Source organism: Larus michahellis, chromosome 1 (genome assembly GCF_964199755.1).
Source record: "Larus michahellis chromosome 1, bLarMic1.1, whole genome shotgun sequence".
Classification (NCBI taxonomy): Eukaryota; Metazoa; Chordata; class Aves; order Charadriiformes; family Laridae; genus Larus; species Larus michahellis.
This window is the reverse complement of record NC_133896.1, coordinates 153,700,513-153,719,094: the sequence shown is the minus strand read 5'-3', so window position 1 is coordinate 153,719,094 and position 18,582 is coordinate 153,700,513. Positions and strand designations below refer to the sequence as shown.

Below are 18,582 nucleotides of genomic sequence, written 5' to 3'. Positions count from 1 at the left end.
ACAGGATCCTTGACCAATTGATTGACCACATGATCAATCCAAGAAGCTGGCTCATTCAAACACACCAAACCTACTGATTTTTGAATGGCGATTTTCAATGCACTTCTTTGAAACTTCACTCAAGAGAAGGACGTAAAGAAATATAACTCATTTATCCCCTCAGATTATTAGAAACAAAGCTGGGAAAGGGAACATTTCCCAGTGCATGCTGAGTGATGAAGGCTTTATGTAGGGAGCGTCTCATCTTTGAGGGAGTAGCTCTGCCAACACAGCCGTCATCAAGTCAAAAGAAAAATCTGAAAAAGCAGGTGAGAAAAAGTTTCCTGAAAAGCAACATTTTATTTCCATGAGTGCTACAGTCTTCAGATAGGCAAATATTAAGGGTCTTCAAGCTGCGCTCCACTGACTTCTACTTCCACCCACACATTCAGTGAAAATATTATTGCTCCAATGGACTCAATATTTCACACAACAACACATTTTACTATGAAAAATACTGTAATCTAGTTGTCTGAATATGGAAAATGGAGTAAGGAGTTTCCATTTTGCCCACATTATTAGCTCCACCGAGAACTCCACATAACCAAAATTACCAAGTACCCAAAAGCCCAGCGTGTAGGATGAACTCAAGTAAATCATCTCTCCATATGCGGCTTTGTGTGCAAAAGTATTTTCATGGTGAGACATGACTAATCCTTGAGTAATATGTCACAACTATGATTATTTTATTAATATTGGAATTAATTAAGAAATATGCTCCATCTCTTATCTCTTTATTCACCTTCCATTGCACTATGTCATATTAAATGTAGCTACAATGCACTTCTAACCAAAAATGCTCTACAAGGACAACAGGATGCAGTAGGATCCAAAAAATAACAAAAAATAAGCAAGAAGTTGCCTTCTGAAAACAGCTAATGCTGTACTTTTGCAAAAGCGGGCAAGAGGAATCAGGAATTGTTGGAAGACATTGTCCAGCTGAGTGTGCATTCACACTTAACTATCTGGGTCTCTTACCCAGGAACCATCAGGCCCCGTTAAGAAGTACCTGGTTTTCAAAGTACCTCCTAAGCTGTGCCTCAGCCATCTTGGGGAGTGCTTCTCTTTTCACACTCAGAGCCAAGAAATTCTCAGGAAAGGTGAGATTGAGAAGATCAGGAGATGGAGTCTTGACTGGATCGCTAGGTCACTGAAGGTGTCTTTGTCCTTTAGCTGGATTAATGTAAGCCCTGAAGTCTTAGAAACAGATCTCCAGAGCTGAGTCAATAGGGCATACATTTTTCCTAAAAAGAAAATTGCTTAAATGAAACTTTTGCCCAATAAACATGGCAGTCACTATTTTTTCTAAAAAAAAAAAGAAAAAGAAAAAAGAAAAAATAGTGGAAAGGGGACACCCAGAAAAAGCAGATTCCCTAGAAGAAGTACTGAAACAACTATTCATAATTAATTATTGTGTTCACCTAGATGCTGACAGAACACAAAACAAATGAAGTGGAAAAGCTGCTTCTCCTAGAACTAGGGTACAATATATCTTAATATTTAGGAAGGAGAAATCGGAAAATGGGAGGACTGCAACAAATGAAGAGCTGACAAACACAGTCATGAATGAGAAAGGCTTCGCAGACTAGGATGAAATAAGCGAGAAAACTGGCTGTGAGGTGGGGAACTATGAGGCTCTCTGTAAGGTGAAATGGTATGGACTTGGTAAGGACTGGTATGAGATCCTTGGCATTCAGAAGACAATCCAGAGTAAACCTTCCTCATCTACCAAATGGCCTCATAATTGTTGGTGATAGAAAACCTGGTATCACAGACAAAGTTTCAAAAATGTAAATACAGGCATATAAATAAAGGAAAAGCTGATTACAGAAAGATACCTGATAGCTTTTGTCTGAGACTCAAGTTAAAGGGTATAAATAATTCCCATAGCATGATTGCACAATAAAGTAAAAAAAACTCCTCAAGGAAAATGTTATATATTTCATTTATTATACATCACTCTTATGTTTACAACTGAAATACATCTTTCCTTGGGGACTGTACCATCATTTATTTTAAATCAATGTTTAAAATTAAATGGTAATCCTCAAGAGAGTGGAGACTCTTCAGTTACCAGCCCTTCCAATTGGAAATCTTTCTTTCATGTTTCTATTTAATACTCCATCCAGGGTTTGAAATTAATTAAAAGATATCCTTTCTCTAATCTTTTGAATATTAGCTTCAAAGTTGTTTTTTTTTTTGTTTTTTTTTTGTTTTTTTTTTTTGTAAATACACAGTGTTATAATAACTTCATCTTTTAGCAGTATACCCAAAGTGTTATTAAATGTACAAACTGCATTATCTTCTGACCAATAATCAAAGGAGAAGGGTCTGTTTGGGGCAAATTATAGGTTCTTGCTTAGGAACAGCCACCTGATATGTAACTAGTGCATTTATAGTGTTTAATTGCAGTTTCCCACTATCAAAATCAAATGTAAGGGGAAACTGTTAATCAGATGCAATGTTTAATGTCACTCAATGCATTGCTTCAATCCTTTTCGGGACAGGGCTTTACTACATGGTATTCAATGGCCATTTCACTTGTGGAAGGTACCTTTTTTCAAGCTCGCCATACGGACTCAGTACGGCACTGTGGGGGAATGCAGCCACCCCCTCACAGTCTGCAGAGGTCAGGTCTGGCCTGCATATGGAGCCAGGAAATCTGCACTACAAATGTTTGTCCTCTATGCATGTTTTCATCTCCTATTAGCATCCTGACCTTCTCATAGCACGCTTGACCCGGTGTTTTGCTTGCACGAGTTACATGGGAGAAATACAGGACTTCAGCAGCTAGAACTAGCAATGCAATGTATTTCGTCACCTTCACAGACGATTTCAAAAAGAAAAGAAGTAGTAAAACTCTTGGCTGATAAAAAAAATATTCCAAATCAGTGGACCCATAAAGCCCAAAGACTGTTATGTCCATGTTCTAGATCATTTCAGCTTTGACACTTCCATGGGCGCTGGTTTGTAGAGAAATAGCTCTGAAGTAGTAAAACCCCTGAACTCGGCTTCGTGCTGCCCTGCTCTTATGCTCCCATGAGGTCTCACTGTCATTCAAGGGGTCCACAAGGACACTCATCTCTGATTGCAGAAGTAGGGATTTACTGAATACTGTCCGTACAGGATTTGTAAAAATGCACCCTCCCTGCTCAAATATGGATTTTAACCCTGCACCAGAGCTCTCCACTGAAAGGAGAACTCAGACACAAGTGGCATCTTACTGTGGGGTCAGGCTCTCGTTTGGATAGGGTTTCCTAAAGACCATGGCTCTTCCTAAATATATATTTTTGAACAGCTCTGTAGCTGGCAATGTGGACTGAGAGTGTACAGGTGATGGAAACCTCTATTCCAAAATCTACTTTGAGTCTGCTCTTAACGTTTCGTGGGAGGCATAGTCAGTGTATACTTCATAAAGACAAAGCGAGCAGAGAGCATGGCTGCAGGAATGCACGTACTTTCCGAAGGAAAGGGAGTGAAAAACCCACGCGCCAATACAAAAGTTTGCTAATGAGGTCACACTTCACTCAGTGCAACTGGAAATACAATTTTCTGATACTTAAGAAAAACTGTTAATATAATAAGACTTTTATCAAAGATTAGTTTGAAATGGAAGTTGCTAATAAGATAGGATAGAAAGTAACTAGAACAGTAAGGGTAACATATCGGAACAGCAACTTTCACATAATTTGAAGACTTTTGTTCTTTCATGTCACATTAGTGACTTTCATATACCTTTTTGCAATTTTCACATGGTATTAGTGACATTTGCGTCTTAGGAGCAACTTTTCATATATGCTCTCCGAGAGACTTTTGGCATGTGCTGGCAGCTTTCATATTTTATTTAGGATTTTAACTTACTGTCAAATGTTCCGTTCCACAAAGATGAAAAGGAAGTCATTGATGCTGCGCTTCTTAAACTTCTTAATAAAAGGGTAGATAACAATAGCTGCAGATCGAGAAAAAGAAATTCCCGCACCTCTGCTGCCTTTTTGGTGAGCAACCCGTGTGGTACCAGAAACCTGCAGCTATGCAAATGGAAAATTACATTTTACGGTTAATTAAAACTTCCCATAGGAAAGTGGCCCCTGAAGCTCTCTCAGAAAGTGAATAGAAAAGGAATCAGAAAGTTGGTGGTTGTTTTTCTCCCTTGAGCAGACTATTCATCCCACTGTAAGACCACAGAGTGAATGAATGATGGAATATTTGACTCATGTAATTTATGGTGCTCCATATGACAGCCTATTTCAGAGTGCTTGAGGTTTTTACAGTCTCTGGTAGTAGTACCTGCTGCTGAAACAAGAGATTACTCTCCTCGGACAGACAGTAATTTAATAGTACAACTGTGTAGCTAGCCACCTCCTACTGTATTTCACCACCCACTCCAGTCAGCTTTTGATAGATAGGCCTCAGCACTTGGAATATGAAGCACTGTGTATCCTGCTCACAGTCGTAGGAGATACATCAAGGGTGAAAAACTGGAAGGAAAATAAATAAATAAAAGTACTAACAAAGTCAAGTGAGCCCCGGTTCTCAGTTTTGTTGTTTTTAACTGAAAATGTAGAATGAAAAGACAAAATACCACACTCTTTAATTGGTGCTGTTGGCTTTTCAGGCATATTGTCAACACTGGTAAGGCTTCTGGTCTTGGTTGTTGTAGTTTTTTTTTTAATATTTGACCACAAAATTCTCTCAATTCTCTGTAAAGATACATTCTAAGAATCAGCCTAAAAGTGTAATTGGGCCTTTTTGCTAATATAAACGAGTGTTACTAACTCTCTGTGTAAGAGCAAGGGGTGTGTGAATCTGTCAGGGCTCTTCCTGGAGCCACAGTCCCAAATTGTAACTGTCAGACCTGTATGCACGCACAGACATTCAGCAGGTCACCCCTTGTCCAGGTGACGAGGGGATCAAGCACATTGATGGCTGCAGAAATGTTCAGCTACCGGGGCTGGAGCTACTGGCAGCACATTGGGGTCTCCCTGGTGGTAGTAGGGCTGGGACTTGCATCGTCTTTTCAGCCACCACGGTTTCCATCAGAGGATGAAGCCAGCAGTGTGTTATATTCGAGGCGCTGAGCAGAGACCAGCAATGCTTAGGGAGTGGATACGTGCCGAGGAGCGGCAGGTAGCCCTGAGGTGCCTCTTATGGCTGCGCACAACTTGTTTCTCTGTTAGAGATCCCTGGAGCTGGGCTCCTGCAGAAGGATGGTGGTGGTAGCAGCAATAGCTCTGCTGGATCACTTCTCTCTTCCACTTGAAAGGTTTCCAAGCCCATAATCCTCAAGTTACAAGTAAGCCTGAGCAGGGCACTGTTGGAGATGTGCCACCGTGCAGGCAAAAATCCTTGATTTTACCAGCTCAGGGAAAAAGTAGGAGGCTCTGTAACTGCTGATGCATCCACAGCATGGCAGGGAAGAACTCTGTGCTGGTCCCTGTTAGGATGATTGTCTCACTACCTTCTCCACAATGTCTTAAAGAGACTATGGAACTTTCTTACCTACGGAGTCCAGCACCAGCTAAATGGTGGCATCCTAAATGCCCATTTCCACTTTCATGGTCAGGGAAAGTTTGAACTGGGACAGCTAATGAATAATCCTCCAGCTTTCAGTCTGATTTATGCCACACAGGCAGGTAAGCTACTTGAGCCATGTTTCCCTGGACCACCTTCGCGACTGAAGGCAAACCAGTCATAAGGTGGAGCAGTCACCTGCCTGGTGAACAGTTTCACTGTTCCTGACTGCCATAACAGCAAATGCACTTCTCTCAGACTACTACTTCATGTTCTTTTTTCACTTCTTGAAACTACTTAATTCTATCCTTTCCAGCCACACTACAGGAAAAAAAAAAAAAAAAAAAGGCTTTTGGAATAGCCAGGGGAGCTCTCCCAGTGCAAATACTCCCATGAATATTTATTCATGGTAGGATTTGCTCTGCTTTTGCTTTTCTGTGAACATTTCTGTGAATAAATTCTTACTCTTCTAGATCTTTGCAAATTAGCAAAAAGCTGAGGAAATGAATGGATTTTATTTGCAAGAATGTTTGTGAATCTTCCCTCTACTTGCCCCCCGCCCCCTTTTAATTCTGTCTCTTGGCCCAGTGTTTGAAAGGAAAGGAACGAATAGGTTTTTTCACTTCTTGCACACACATGTATCAGCAACTGATTAAGGATGGGACAGGCCAGAGTCAAAAAATCTTGGACAGCTGCAGGTATAATTTGCTACTAATAAGGAGGTGAAGGACCATCCAGCAACATTTATTCTCTAAGGATGCCATCCGGCAACTGCCAATCACTTCTGCGAGGATTGGAGTGCTCACAAGCCCCACTGAACTCAGGTGTGCTGAAGGGCTCCCAGGTGTGCTCAGCAGCTTGCAGAACCAATCCTTCAGCGTACGGCGGCACGGGCAGAGCTCGGCTCTCGGCAGCAGCCACGGGGGAGACTGTGCTATCAAACAATCCTCGCTGAATAAAATCTGGGTTAAGTCTTCAGCCTTCCGCAGACGTCGTGCTGTGATGTCCTTAACGCGGGGAACCGGCTTTAGGCTAAGAAGAGCACACCGAGCTTTTCTTCACAGTCTCCCTCTCTGCTTATTAGGAAGCTCCATGTCCTTGGTGCTGCGGCCAGGTCTCCCAGAGCTGGCAAGCATGCTGCAAGCTTTCTGCTAATAAAGCCTCCGCTGCATCTCCGAGTCCTCAGATCCTGTTTACAACCCCCCAAAAGGGTTTTTTTGCACATTCCCTTGCTTGACCAAGCCATATGCTGTCTGATACTGCATCTCCCAGTGTTACGTCCTAGAAGCCTAGGTTTTCCCTGGTCCCTTTTTGCCCTTTCCAGCCTGTATCATGCTGTATTCATTACTGCTGTCCCCTCAGATGTTCTTGAACCCTGAGAAGATTTTTCATTTTATTTTTGCCTACCTAATCCACAGCCCTTTTCACATCCACATAAATGGGGGCTTAAATATCTCCTTGCATGCCCAAAAGTCTCCGAATCTTATTTCCAGGTTTCTGATCAGCATATTTTCTCTCAGTTTCTCTGCAACAGCTAAAGAAAGAAAATCCATGCACAACTCCTCTTTCTCCTCCTTCAACTCTTCACCCTCTGCCTCCTGTCCTGCAAGGAAATTTTAAGAACCAGAAAACTGTGTTGATGCTGTATTTTCAGTATCAGATTCACTATTACTTCAGGAGAATACTAATCAAACTGCAGATTTTAAAACACTTAAGTCTATTTAATCACTGTTTAGCAGCAGAGCCTTTTAGATTTGGACTATCCCTTCCAAAGAGTATTCTCTGGAATACTCTCTAGCGATATTAAGAGTGATCAAATGTCATTCTCTGAGTGATGACCGTGATAGATTCTTTTACTTTATCTTTTAGAACAACTTTCCTTTCTAAAAAAAAAAAAAAAAAAGTGCTTATTCACACACTTGACGGTTTTAAAAACTGAACCCTGTTTGTTAGCCACAGGGCAGGTTTGCTGCAGGCACCAGCAAAACAATAAATACCTTATATTTCCTGGCCAGTGGCTCCTGAGTCTGACTTGACATGATGAGCAGCAGGGTCTGTATGGCAAGTCATATCTCCTAAATTTGGCCTGCCTAGGCAAACAGCTAACATTTATGCTAGCTTTAGGCATCTCTATTTATTCTTTTCTCAGTGTTAGTTGCCTTCTTCCATAGGATCCCTAGAGAGCAAGAATGGTTTTTGTTTCACCTGGATGTCCCTGAGGAGGGTGCATACCAGGCTGGGCCAAATTCAGCTCGATAGTCCGCAGAAATCTGTCCAACGAAAAATACCTTCTTTGTTGCGTCAAGATAGCACAGCTTTCTCAGCATCTGGCCCCCCATTTTCATATTCTTAGATGGGATTTCAAGGTGAAATGCTACCCTCCGTTCATGTCAGCGCTCCTGATCAGCATATGAGCACCACAGGCTGGGTCTTAACTGCTGATTATAGGCTAGGATTGAGGCTGGGTATTAGCTATGTGAAGTGACACCCAAGTAGCAATGAGAAAAATATTCAGCTGAATTCTATGAATATTTGTGGCGTGTCATATTCCATGACACGCAGGGAACAGCTCAATGAGCTTCTATTGCAGCCTTCTGAGCTCAGGAATGCTGTAATGGGCTACAGCATGATGTCACTGACACTGCGTTGGTTGTACCAGAGATACTGACTACTCTGTTGGCCAGAGACATAAAAGAGATGCTGAAGGAATGCCACTTGATCCTACCTGCCTCCGTTTTAGGGTGCTAACAGCTTTCATGAAGTTCTCTATTCTGGAATGAAATTTGAAATCCATTTTGTAATAAACTGTTCAGTGATAATTCCTAATGTTCAGACTAATATGCATTGACAGCAGATATTGCTGCTTACTATTTCTATTATTATGATAAAAATGCATATTTATAAAAAACCTATCTGATCTCTTCTTGCTTGTTAAACGTCCAAATGCAGAGAAATAACATTTAGGAACTATCCATAAATTTTAGAAACCACCTACCTATTCTGGAAAAATCGAGCTCCTCGCTTTATCTGCCAATGATCCTTTCTTCTTCCTCTTTCCTTCCCTCCACCTCCTGTGATCTTTCCCGTGCCTGCTTTCTGCTACCAGTTCAGGCAGGGCAGGAATGCCCAATAAACTACTTTTATGTTATTTGAAGTGATGTGCCATTAAAAGGTTCACAGTATCCGCACATCTTCAGCTTCTGAGACTTTCTAAATCCTGCTAGTAAGCCTTGGCTCTCATTGCTGCGTGTGTTTTTTAACTCCCGAAGTATAAAGGGTAAGATTTCTTTTTCCTTTTTTATTACAAACACAAAGAAAACAGTATAAAATCCTCAAGGAGCAGCTGCTCTGCAAGGACATTATGAGCGTCCATGGTACTGCTGCGGCCCGAGCATCTGTCACTCAAGAAAATGTCATCTTGCCCAACCATATCCATTGTGCAATCAGAGTGGAGAAAGCACTTGTTTGGAAAGGTTTATGGGCTGACGTCTGTTTGAATGAGCAACATCTGGGCAGGATGCACTTTCTTGTTCAACCAAGCCAGCGCATCTTAATAGCAAAGAGTGTGTTCTGATTGAAAGGAAAACCCCAACCAAAAATCTCGAAACAAATGTCACCGCTTCCACATTTTTAAATCACATTATTTTCTAAGTTTTGGTTGGAAAGAAATCCAGCTTTCACAAAAATGCATTGATGATCTTTAGGGGTCACGATTTACTGTTCAAAATATAACCACAACAGACATTTGAGACAAATACCATGCTATTTTTCTTGGACTTGTTAATCAAATGACCTCTTCAGGAAAAACATCCTGCCTATTAAAAATAGTATCTTGCACAGAACTGAGAATTGAACAAGGCTTTTGTTTGTGTGGACATAAACACATATTCAGAAATTATCTATGATATCAAGTTATAATATAACTGTCAAAATATGAAGCATAAATATTATTAGATAGTGTTAAAATTATGGGTGTTAGAGGAAGAAGTTTTTAGTTTTTTGGTTTTGTTTTTTTTTTCTAATGGCTTGAGATAATCTTACCTCTGCAAGTTTAACACTTGTGTAAATTTACTGATTTTGCTGTTGTAAATCAAGTTCTACCTCCTTTAGTAGGACTAATCAGCACTAATTAGGGAAGTTTCTTATTTTACTTCCACGTTTAAAGATTACCTTTTCAGTCCTTATACAGCGGTTGCTTTGTTAACATGTGCCACCTTGGGTTAAAAACTACTCAGCAGAGTGATTTGTCTGTTTCATATTTTGGCTTTGTTGTTGAAAATTTTTCATTTGCTTTCGCTTTGAAGTGCGGAGCAGCACCCTTTCACTCACCCACCTTTTTTGAAGGCAAAATGTAAATCACAAGAATTTATTTTCTTTGCTAACAAACATTTCTTCCTGGGGATTTTTATCACCTTTAGATATAACTTTTTTTAAAGACACAAATTAAAGCAGATTGTTATGAGATTTCCCGGAGGAATTTTGCCTTCATTTACAGAGATAATGTTATACTTTTCTCCATTCTTTCACGGAATTAACAGAAAAATGGAAAATGGGGATAAGACTGATTGCTAAATCACTAGCTGATGATCTGATAGATCAGTGGATGTTTTTGTACTTGAAGATGTCTCAAGGCAGCATATATATGCGCGTATATATGTATGTCTCTCTCCACACACCACGCGTACAGATATAGAACCCTTTTGCCCCAAGAAATCTTTTACTTTAAAATAAAACCCACAGTTTCTTCTCCACCAAAAGTTTTTGCAATTCCACACTAAAGATTATGAGGTACTTTTTCTGCAGAGCTCTGATCAGCAGATTTGATATATGGATTTAGATCAATTTTTTCTTATGGCAAATCTATATGTTATTCTACTTCTTCATTTGGTACTATTTGCTGAGTGGCTGTTACTTGGGAGCAAAGGTCAGTATCTTGCTGTTGGAGCAGCCGAGTAATCTTTTACTCCTCATAAGGGTAGTCAGAGATATTAAATCACAGTTGACGTACCTGAAGCACAGCAACTTCATCCATATTTTATCTGCTGTAAATTTAATACCACAGCACTTTTTAGGGTGATGTATTTATTAACTGGCTGGGGATGAGCAGTACAGAAATTCAGTTTGTTCAGGAAAATAAAATGAAGACACTCTGACAAGTTTATGAAGTAAGCACAATAGCTATTTATTACTTCTTAAACACGCAGTGCACCTAAATGTTTTTAGCAGTGTTTGCCCAAATAAATGAATAAAGCTTCCCAAATCATCTCTGTTTACTTTTCTTTTGAATTTTAATAAAGTTTTTGCTTTATTTTAAAAAGCACATCCTAGCTTCCTTCAGAATAAAATGCATTCTTTATGGAAATAAACATAGCTAAGTGTTCAGATAAGCTGGAGAGGGGCATTGTGGGAAGAGAAACAAATCATTCACAGCCCTGCTGTATATTAATCCCATCTTTTCCATTTTTGGTTCTAATTTATTTTGTTCTTTGCATTCTACCACCACCAAAATAAATGAAGCCATGAATACAATAACTTTTTAAATGCAAGTACCCGCCTTCTACTGGCTTCTATTGCATTTGAATAACACTTATTATTTTTACTCAGTGTTATTCTTTGCATTTCTCATAGTAAATAATTCACACAGCATTTTCCCTCCTTGTAACCAAGATAGGCTTATGTTTTCATGCAACTGAAAAAAAAAAAATAATTCTAGACCTTTTCATCCTTCATTAACCGTGACTTCTATCTCTTTACAACATGGTAAAGAAAAATATTTAGACGTTAAAAAGCCTGCTATACTGCCAAAAAAGTGTCTGTGACCTTAATGCCTCTGTTGTATAAGGTGTTTATGATTTTATTGGTGATCATTGAAACCCGATGACCAATGTAGCCTGGGAAAAGTCAATTTTGGCTTACAACCACCCCAGCAACATGCCAAGTGTGGTATGGCGGGTTTGCAGACCACAGTTACATCAGAGGAATGGAACTGGCAGAACTCGAGGAACACCCCAACAGTCTCGTTAACCGTTTTGTTTTGTTTTCTTCAGTGACAGAGGACTGTGTGGGTTTGTTCCCTGAGCTCCAAAGGGACGCCCTCTGCAAATCAAATGTCTTGAACTATATATGCGCTTTAGATGCCATTTCTGCACAGAGCTAGTCTGTTTTGCTAGGGCTGTTTATGAAACGGACGAGTCAAGCGACTAAATGACTACGGCAGCTCTTTGCCACTCTTTTGAGGGTGGTATTTTTTTTCTTGGGATAGCCCATAAAAAAATAGCTACACAGCACTGTGTAGCTTCTTGCTCTTTGCCTGCTGCATCATCAAAAATTTGATTATTCAGATTCTTGGAGATAATATAAGATGCCAAACAATAAGACTTCTCTCTCTAACTCTGCCCATGCTGAGGTAGGTAATTAGGCAACTCCTGATTTGCGCCACAAAGACAAGAACAGAAAGACAAATCCACAGGAAGGGGTGCCTCAGACTGAATCTCCAATTTACCTCAGGAAGTCTGGAACACTTTTCATTTTTCTGCCTCCAGGTTTGTGCAGAAAGAGTCTCATCTGCATTCCTTTATGGAGATGACATTATGTTGGTCTCCATCCCTTTCACAGATCCTCACTGCAGGGCCACCTCCTCACTTTTGCTGTTCAGTGCATAATGCAATTTATTCCCAAAGGACCCTTGTTATTAAATACCATCTCTCACTCCCACTTGCCTTTTTCCTTTCCTTTCAGCTTCCCTGACCCATTTCCCCCATTCTTGCATCCTCCCTAAATTTCTCACACAGTTTTTGCCCCTTCTCTACCTCCTGGAGTAGAATTTGGCGGCACATTGGCAGCACACTGAAGCCAACCGGAGAGGGCCCTTTGGTTTCAAGGGGCTTTGGATTACCAGCTAAGCTTCCATGACCACTTGTCCTCTCTGTTGTAAAGCTCCACATGAGTATTATGCTACAGAAAGCATCACAGCAGAGGAGCTGGGTGGCTCCACAGGCTCAGAGCGGAAGGTTATAACCACATATTCATCTGCCAGTCAGAGAAGGGAAACCCCGTGGCAAAACTTGCACAAAATAAGCCCCATTATTCAGACTCTGTGCAAAGGGGAGGAAAACCAGAAGAATTTTGCATTCTGGACTGACACACCAGCAAAGAGTGCTGGCACAGAATAATAACACATAACAATAATAGTAATAATATTTGTACATAATTTATCATTATACACTACAAACTCAGCTCAGATCCCGGTACCATGCTATTCTCTTCCAGCTCCGTATCCTCCTCTTGCTATACTCTCTTTATTGGCTTACATGTGCTGTGGAAATTAGTTTTATTCTAATTTGGAGCCTTTGAGGAAAGGCTGAAAAAGCATGTACTAGTCCATAGTCATTAAAAAACTCAAATGACAGTATTTCATCCTGCTTTTGAGGCTAAAATATTAGGCTTTGAAACATGAATCACACAGCTTAGTTGAGGCTGTGAAGAAGCTTAGGATCATAGCTTTAGTTAAAAATAAGCTTTAATACATAAAGCTGAGGAAAAGGGAGCACAGAGAATACCTCAGAAGTCAAGGCACAGCTACTGAGCAGCTCTGAGTTTGTGTGTACCGTACTGCTCTGCTTTTAACCCAGATACGGTTGGGCTTCACTGAAGGCAGAGAAACAGGGGTAGTTTAGAGGGAGGTGTTAGGTGGCACCTAAACAGGGTGTAATAAGTCCTAAAGAGTTAACAGTTCGCAACATCTTTCAGCTTGCAAAAGAACAAAAGACGTACAGAGCCCCACCTTGCTTTTTTTTGCCCCCCCCCCCCCCCCCGCTATTTTTCCCCTGGCCTTGTAAATCTCACATTGGCAAGCAAGAATGAATGTTATAAAACATCTTCTGAGAGGTCTATACCGCAATAGCCCTTGCAGCAGTGTCCTAAGTTGACAGTTGCCCTGAATCTTCTACAGTTTAAATGCAATACAAAAACAAAGACCACAAGGACACGTCATTACATATAGAGAAGGGGAAAAAAGGATGGAAAACACACCTTGAATCTTAGCTTCAGAAACCGTGCTATCAACCCTTCATCTCACAGGACTGAGTCTCTGCTCTGCTCTAGACTGGTACTGGGCTACCCATAACTTGCAGGATGCTGAGGTCTGTTGGGGTCACCTGGTCTCCTTTTAGGGTGGCTTTTGAACAGCTCTGGCCCTTTCCTTGCTATTGGCCCTTGCGTGAGTCGAGCAGAAAGGCTATTATGAGTCTGCACAAGGGAAAACCATGAAGACTACACTCTGGAGAACTGAATTTCAAAAGCTCCGTTAATTTAATTCCCCTGAGGAAGCCTAAGGTAAAACAATAATCATCACCTTGTTCCCCTCCCACCCGTCGGAGCACTGGTTCCTGATTACTGGGCCGGCTGCAGGGAGAGGAGGATATGCTGCTGCTTAGACCTCATTCTCAGCCGGTGCCACTTAGCTCCTTAACATAACAGCATGAAGCCACCTGAATCTAAGACTGCATTTAAAAATAGTATCCATTTCTCTCTTTCTTTCTTTTTCGAGCAAACTTCTCTGATATCCATTGATATTTATAGCTTAGATTTGGCAGCACAATTGTAATTTAGGGAGAATACCTGAGGCGCAATACTGATCATTTTGGCAATAGGCAGCCCATCGTTCATAAAATAGGTACCAGACAAGCAGTGACAAAAGAAGCATGTAAGTATCCAGCTTGCTGATCTCAACTCCATTTGCACTCCTCTGCTCCGAGTGAGGTCCTACAGGGAGGAGAAGGGGCTTAAAGGCACAGTCCTCAGACAATGGCACTCTCAGAATGGTTAATTATAGCACAAAGCCCTAAGAAACTTAAGTGGATTTTGCATGGCTTTATGGAAAGTGGAAACTATTCTTTTTACCATTTGCCAAACCACACACACATTACAGCATAGCAGCTAGAGTTTCAGAGCTTTTGCAAAACCAGGTTACACATCAATTTTGTTATTTCACTTGCTATGTGAAACTGTGACACAAAAAGCTCTAGAAAAACATGACCACGTCCAACACATCTTATATCGTAGACACCTGGCATGGTGTCTGTAAACTTTTTCCTTGATGCCACGTCATGCTATGTTTTTAATATCCGCACCAGAAAAGGAAACAAATCTTCTGCGAAAAGCTTTCCAACTGCCCTCCTCAAGGGAAAGCCTTCCCCAGCCATGAGCGCAAACAGACTCCCAAGTGAAACAAGAGGGAAAATGACTATCTCGACCCACTGTCTCAGATTTGTGCCCTTGCCAACCACTAAGGTTATGCCTGTGGTCTTTTATCCAAAGGGGCAACCACAGAGGAGACTATAAGCTGGAGTGGTATTTGCATCTCGTTCTTTCTTTTTAGAGGTAAGTAGGAGACGTGGTGAAAATTAAGGTTCTGAGTATTATGGTTTCAAGATTTACAGTGGAATGGAAGAGAGGGAAAGAAGGCCAGAAAGCTAATAGGTAGAGACATAGTTTATGGAGAGCCAGGGTGTTTTTAGGAAAGTCAGTGCTGCTGAATAAACCATGCAGGCTTCATTAATGAACTGCTAAAGCTATTAAAGAGCTAGCCTGCTGTCATCCAGGAGAAGTTACCAGAGACCTTATTTCAGTTTAGATATGTGGGTAGCAGACGTATGTATGGATGGGGAAAATGTGGTGAAGAGACTAAAATCACTGTCCAGCAAAGACTTACACATGTTCTTAGCTTCATAAAATATAAGCAATCCCACTGAAATCGTTCAGTCAAAAGGGCTACTCAGTGAATAAAGCTCGGCTCTGCATATGAAGTCTTTCAAGGCCATTGCTTAGGTGTGATGGGGCATCAGAGGAGGTATCTGGTTGAGAGGAAACCAACAGGGAGCGCAGAAGCTAAGCCACAAAATCTCTCTTTTAGGGTATATGTGGTTCAGAGAAAGGCTGGGACCAAGACTGTTAGCAGACTGTGGGCACCCAAGGATTTGCTAACTAGTTAGGCTTCTTATAGCTCCCAAAATAGACACAGGTTGCTGTGTATGTAAATAGAACAGTTATTTTGGTTAAATAGAGCTTAACTGTTTCTGATACAGTCATTTATTTGTCAAGTCTGTTTTATGTTAATTTAATTATAAGAAAATTGAAAAGTGTGATACATAGCTAAGCCCTTAAGGCCGGTTAATCTATTTGGATTGTAACAAATATAATTTTTATTAGCTCAGCCTATTTGGATGGTAACGAGTCTAACCTTTCAGTAGACATTACAGACTCTGAATTATAGTCTATTTTATGTAAAACCAGCATTTAGTTCAATAAAAGGAAAGTTCTTTTATCTGTCATTGTGTTAAGGAATTGCTATATTAATGAGGATGCAGTAGGCACTGTTACAATTTTCCAGAAGCAAGGGTGCTCTTCTTTCTAGATGTGCATGGAAAAATGCTCAGGTAAGTCACAGGGAAAACAGTAAACCCGCATGTGGGGCTTTTTCTTTTCCTGAAAGTGACCGTAAGGAAAAATATTGGTTTGTGCATGAAGAAAAAAAAAAAGACTGTCCACAATAAAATCGATCCCTGCATAACTGGGAGAAAAGAAAAATAAATCAAACCAAAACGCCTAAGCAAATTAGATCCATCTGAAATAAACAAACTAAACCAAACCGAAGCCTCCAAGATAAACTGGCAAACATATAACACAAATTTACGTAGACATTGCCTTAATTTCTAGGAAAAAATTCTGTTTGACACAAAATCACTGATGGTTTTAGGTCTCTTCAGATGAAAATGGCCCCATTCTCACCCAGAGTTTTCACATTCTTAATATAATGCAAAATGCCCTACAAAACTTGAGGTTCTTCTCACACTACCATTGTGCAACTTCTAGCTTCTTTTTAGAAGTGGAAATGAGTCTTTCTCTATATTTCAGAACACTTTTAAAAACTCAGATTCCTTTAAAAAAAATAATATAAAATCTCAGGAAGCCCCAGTGGGAAAAAAATCCCAACTTGTGAAACTTGTGAAAGTGCATGTTTTCACCATAAGTCCGTCTTGAAACCTAGTTGGAGTATTGTGTTGAGCCTGAACAGCTGCTGGAGCCTGAACGGCTGTACTTTTATTGTCATATTGATGTGGAGAGTGAATGTTTTTATGTGTAAGAGTGACATAGTTTTTTCATTTTACCATATTTCAGGCATCTATATAAAGATATTATACTGTAAAAAGAAAATATTGTTTCTTAACATTCTCTTGAGTGTTTGCATTTCCCATGACAAGTGTATTGATAGTCTCAACGAGCGTTGATCAACCATTTATAACTGAACACAGAACTCTGTCTGATCAATGCTAATGGAAAAATGTTAGGCACACTATTACTAGGGATAAAACTTTCCAAATACGCCATTTTTTTTTTCACAGGCATTTTGAAAGATTTAACAGAAAAACTAATAAAAAATAGTTGTGTCTCACAGTGTGCTTTTTTGGTAAGAGGGAGAGAGGAGTTTGCATTTTTTATAGGGAGTTTTGACTTTTGCTGCTATGTAAGCCCCAGTGACAGGTATAAGAAATATGTAAGGAACTGTAGCAGGGAACAATTGATACTTGAAGTGATTTTTTAATTTGCTTAAATTTTGAAATTTTCGGGGGAACACAGGCCTCTCTGGGATAACCAATGGCTTTCTAAACGTATGAATAATTTGGGTTTTCAAAAACTCTTAAAAGGGAATGTTCATTTGATTGAAATTTAAGGGCAATAAAAATGCAAGAACTACCTGAGGGTGAAACAGTAAACAGCAGCATGCAGAAACACTATTATGTTCAAGCAGTTCTAATTCTGATACCCATATTTTTCATGGGAATAGTTACTTTTAAAAGTCAATGGCCAAAAAGATGCAGATTTGAGGATAGCCCTGACGTGAAAATGGCTTCTGAGGGGATGACTCCTCAGATTGTGGAAACTGTAGCTAAAAGTGATGGACTCTGTGTGTGCGTGTGTGTGTGTCTGTGTGTGTGTGTTCAGGAGGCAGGGAGAGAAGAAGGTGAAAATGATACTGAGATAGTGTCGATAAGTGCTGGAAAGGGAGTGGGGGGTCAGATAGCAGCAGCAGCGGAGAAGGGAAAGCTTAAATCTCAGACACAACATATTTCTACCATTTATTTTCTTCTCAATGGCAACTTGGAAGAGCTGCAGCCTCATTTCCAAATATGCATGACTTTCGTGGTGCCCCACATAACCAACATCCTCCTGCCTTAGAGTTTCCTGGGGAAATAGGACAACGAGCCACTGAGGCCTCTCCCCACACTTCATGAAGATACCTCTGCAAAGCACCAACTTTCCCTGCCTCTTTTATTTTTAAACAAGCTGCGAGCTCTGCTCAGGGTAAAAACTTCGTGAAAAACTTACATTGTTGAAGAAAAGATTATACCAGTAGCAGACAATATCTGTCTGTGAATGGACTGTACTTATTTGTCCAGCCCTGCTCAGTACTTTTGGATTAGGCTTGTAGTCTGAAATACAGTTTTGTTCTTTTTTTTTCATTTTGAATTCTATCAAAGTCATAAACAGTGAGCCAAGTATGAAGTCTCCTAGCACAATAGAGATCTCCAACCAATGCGACACCATCAGGAGTTTCTTACCCTGCTCTCCACAAAGCCTACAGAGAAATTTCCGTGAAAGAATCACAATACTTTAAGCTCACATCCTACCTTACTATAAGCAACTGTCTTATATAAAGCAATATTTGCACATTTCTTTCTTCAAGTTGAATGCCTCCCTCCATCCAAAAGCGCATATACTGTGACTGCAATGTATTCAATACAGCTGTGCCACCATTAACTCCCCATGCCACCATTAATTCTCCATATAACACTTATACTACCAGTGTTTTCACAAGCCAATATTTAGGTATTCAAATTTTCACAGGCTTTTATTTCCTTGGTATCAATCCCATTGAACATGGAACAGTCCCTTCTCGGGAATATTTTAGTTGTGTCGTTAATAGCCAAGAACTCATTTAACAAAGTAATTGTGTTGAAGCAGATAATTTAT

At 40.2% G+C, this 18,582-nt stretch overlaps 1 long non-coding RNA gene across 5 annotated transcripts in view; it reads right to left on the bottom strand.

The window, feature by feature from the left end:
* Window positions 1-18,582, bottom strand: part of LOC141751941 (uncharacterized) — a 159,704-nt gene that overhangs the window by 52,530 nt on the left and 88,592 nt on the right. The window lies entirely within an intron of this gene.